The following is a 4,269-nucleotide window of genomic DNA, read 5'->3' as shown; positions in this document are numbered from 1 at the left end:
TTCCTTCCTTCAGTGTATGGGGCAGGACCCTCTCTGGAATGAGGGTCGTTTGACCCACAATCAGATTAGAGTTCTGCTTTGGGCAGGTGAAAGGAGGACAGGAGAAGGTTAGAGAGATTCTTGTTTCGTGAGGTCTAAAACACCTTGACATTATAAAAACAGACGGTAACAAGGGATATGGAAGTTATGAGCTAGGAACCATGGATGAAAACCAATGTGTGTGTGTGTGTGTGTGTGTAAAAAGTTATAGTCATTTGTCATAATATCACACATCATAAATTGGTCTGGTGTGTGCTGCTATAAAGGTATACCTGAGACTGGGTAAAAGTGGTTTATTTCACTCATGGTTCTACAGGCTGTACTAGAAGCATGGCACCAGCATCTGCTTCTAGTGAGGACTTTGGGGAGCTTCCAATCAAGGTGGAAAGTGAAGGGGGAGCAGGTGAGTTACCTGGCGAGAGAAGGAGCAAGGAGAGAGGAGGAGGAGCCAGGCTCTTTTTAACAATCAGATTTGGTGAGAAGTAACAGAGCCAGAACTCACTCCTTACTGCAGGGGAAGGCACCAAGCCATTGATGAGGGATCTGTCCCCGTGACCCAAACACCTCCCACGATGCCCCACCTACAATACTGGGGAACAAATCTCAACATGAAATTTGGAGGGGCTACACATCCAAGCTATTGCAGTGTTTGAAAATATCTTGAGCCTTGAGGAAATATAAAATAAATTTCAAAGGTAATAGTAATAAAAAATGCTTGAGGCATTTGTTGTGCAATTGCCTTCCATGAAGCTATTGTGAAGTCAATAGCTTAATCATTAACAGTTAATCATTAACAGTTTATTTCACTCATGATTTAATCGATGAATTAAAATGGTATCATATGCTTGAGAAAAAAAGTTAAAACTAAGAAGTATTGCATTATTGCAGTGTAAGAAAGATGTTAAAGACTATTGACATTATTTTTAAAAAATGGTCTCATATGCTTATTCTTTTTTTTTTTTTTTTTTTTTTTTTTTTTGAGACAGTCTCGCTTTGTTGCCCAGGCTAGAGTGAGTGCCGTGGCGTCAGCCTAGCTCACAGCAACCTCAAACTCCTGGGCTCGAGTGATCCTTCTGCCTCAGCCTCCCGGGTAGCTGGGACTACAGGCATGCGCCACCATGCCCGGCTAATTTTTTTATATATATATCAGTTGGCCAATTAATTTCTTTCTATTTATAGTAGAGACGGGGTCTCGCTCTTGCTCAGGCTGGTTTTGAACTCCTGACCTTGAGCAATCCGCCCGCCTCGGCCTCCCAAGAGCTAGGATTACAGGCGTGAGCCACAGCGCCCGGCCTCATATGCTTATTCTTGAGGTTAGAGTACATTTTGTTACTAAAATGAAATAGTTGACTTGTGTGTGTTGGGTTGTGGAAACCACAGGGGGTTTTGGCCTAGGTCTAGTTGCTCATTGCACAAAGATCCAATTATTCCAACAAGGATTATGACAGACTTCTTGTCTTGTCAGGAGAATGAGGGAAGTTGCCTCAAATCTGTCTTTGCGACTAACAGAGATCATGGGCTTTTACAGGAGTGGCCACGTGCCTTGGGGCAGATTCATGGTATAACCAACAAGGGGCTACATGCATTAGGGGCAGGTTGTGGGGGCAAGTGAATCTTGGCATCAGGAACTCTGCCCAAGGGACTTCAGAATCGCAGCCCCTTTGTCTTGCAGAAAATCCACCATTTCTGGGAAATAACTCAAAAGGTCAAGTAGTTAAGGGAGAGGATTATAAAAAACATATAAGTGTCATTGAAATATTTTCATGGGCCTGGTTACAGGGTCATTGAGTGTTATCCTGTAGATTCTGGCTTAAGAGAAGAACAAATATGTGTGCCTGAATGAGGGCACCACCTGTGGGGTCCTTCGCATCTCCAGGCCCACTTCACCAGCCCACTTCATTCAGGCTGTGGATACTGGGGCTTCTGTTGCTCCTCCCTTGCTCACCTTCCTGCTGCTTCTATCCTCCTTCTCCATCGCCCCTTTCTGCCACTCCTTCATTAGGAGCCTAGTTGGAGGACAGTTCTATAAAAGCAGATGAAGTTGCCTAGTGATGTATCAGAACCAGAATGAGTCATGGAAGTTATTTTTGTGAGGAATAACATCTTTAAAAGCAGTTATTTTATTTCCAAATGAATTTCAATTACATTTGATGAGTCTAACAGTTGATTTTTATTTTGCATATTTCCTTTTGTATGTAATTGATCTGACTCCTGACTAATGACAAAAAGCCACCAAGATATGTCTATTTGTTTAAGCATTCTCAACTTTGGACTGGTGGAAAGGCTCAAAGGGAAACTTTCTTGGAGTTTTATCTTGCAAAGATTATTTATTTATTCATTTTGAGACTCTCTGTTGTCTGAGCTAGAGTGCTGTGGCATCAGCCTAGCTCACAGCAATCTCAAACTCCTGGGCTCAAACGATCCTTCTGCCTCAGCCTCCTGAGTAGTTGGGACTGTAGGCGTGTACCACCATGCCCAGCTAATTTCTTTCTTTCTTGTTTGTTTTTTAGTAGAGATGGGGGGGGGTTCACTCTTGCTGAGGCTGGTCTCAAACTCCTGACTTCAAGTGATCCTCCCACCTCAGCTTCCCAGAGTGCTAGGATTACAGGTGTGAGCCACCATGCCCAACCTACTACTAACATTAATCTGTTGACAAAGATAAATATGGAAAAAGCTGGATTTGATTCTTTTTTTTTACAGAAGAAAAACTTTATTCAAAAGAAATAATTGAATCTCCTTTTCTTTTTTTTCTTTAGCTAGAAATGATTAAGCTTATGAATTTCTTTCTGAAATGAGAGAGATCAGTTGAGCTGAATACAGATTTTTATTTGGTCACGAGGTATATAACTTGCTCTTAGAAAGAAATTAGTTCATTTATTTATTCATTCATGTATTCTTTCATTCATTCAGTAAAAAGTTATTGGCCGGGTGCGGTGGCTCACGGCTGTAATCCCAGCACTCTGGGAGGCAGAGGCAGGAGGATTGCTCGAGGTCAGGAGTTCGAAACCAGCCTGAGCAAGAGTGAGACCCCGTCTCTACTATAAATAGAAAGAAATTAATTGGCCAACTAATATATATAGAAAAAATTAGCCAGGCATGGTGGCGCATGCCTGTAGTCCCAGCTACTCAGGAGGCTGAGGCAGCAGGATTGCTTGAGCCCAGGAGTTTGAGGTTGCTGTGAGCTAGGCTGATACCACAGCACTCACTCTAGCCTGGGCAACAAAGCAAGATTCTGTCTCAAAAAAAAAAAAAAGTTATTGAGTAAAGCCAGGTGTGGTGGCTGACACCTGTAATCCTAGCATGTTGGGAGGCCAAGTCAGGAGGATTGCTTGAGGCCAGGAGTTTGAGATGAGCCTGAGCAACAAGTGAGACCTCATCTCTACTAAAAAATAGAAAAATGAGGATGGGGAAATGAAAAAACAAAAAGAAGAAGCAAAATTGGCCAGGCATGGTAGTGCACACCTGTAGTCCCAGCTACTTGGGAGGCTGAGGTAAGAGGATCTCTCAAGCCCAGGAGTTTTTTAGGTTGCTGTGAGCTCTGGTGACACCACTGGTCTCTAACCCCAGCAATAGAGTGAGACACCATGTCCAAAAAGAGAAGTTATTGATGGATAATATTTATTTATTTATTAATTTTTTTAATTTTATAATATTTTTAAAAAATTACATTTTAAAATATGGATCGCTTCACGAATTTGTGTGTCATCCTTGTGCAAGGGCCATGCTAATCTTCTCTGTATCGTTTCAATTTTAGTATGTGTGCTGCCAAAGCGAGCACAGGATAATATTTATTAAATGATTTAACCCTAAGAGACCTGAAGAATAAGTAGGAGTTAGCAAAGTGTAAAAGCGAAATTATATCATAAAAACACCAACCATATCATTCCCTTCTTTAAAACTTCCTATGGCTTCCCACTGCACTTAGAATAAAACTCTCACTCCACACGTCCACAGCCAAGAGTCCCTGTAAGATTGAGTTCTTGTCTGCTTTTCCTACTTCATCTTCTATTACTCTCCACTTGCCTTTATGTGTCTTGAGTATACAGGCTGAGTTAGTTTCCACCGTAAGGCTGTGTTTCCAACATACTGGAATGCACCTGTATGCCTCCTCCATATTTCCTTTAAATCTGGGATAATGAAGCTTCAGATAGTGAAGAATGGCCTCCTCATTAATTCTTCCCTCTATATAGAATATTCTGTCTCCCTATCCCCTCATCTTAAGTCAAATGT

General features: G+C 41.8%; 1 non-coding gene across 1 annotated transcript; it reads right to left on the bottom strand.

The window, feature by feature from the left end:
• Window positions 1–3,710: 3,710 nt before the first annotated feature.
• LOC142871621 (U6 spliceosomal RNA) lies at window positions 3,711–3,817 on the bottom strand. The gene has a single exon (XR_012919856.1). It is a non-coding gene; the product is annotated as a U6 spliceosomal RNA (small nuclear RNA).
• Between the last annotated feature and the right edge of the window lie 452 nt (window positions 3,818–4,269).

This window comes from Microcebus murinus, chromosome 6 (genome assembly GCF_040939455.1).
Source record: "Microcebus murinus isolate Inina chromosome 6, M.murinus_Inina_mat1.0, whole genome shotgun sequence".
Taxonomy (NCBI): domain Eukaryota; kingdom Metazoa; phylum Chordata; class Mammalia; order Primates; family Cheirogaleidae; genus Microcebus; species Microcebus murinus.
This window is presented reverse-complemented; position numbering and strand designations above follow the sequence as displayed.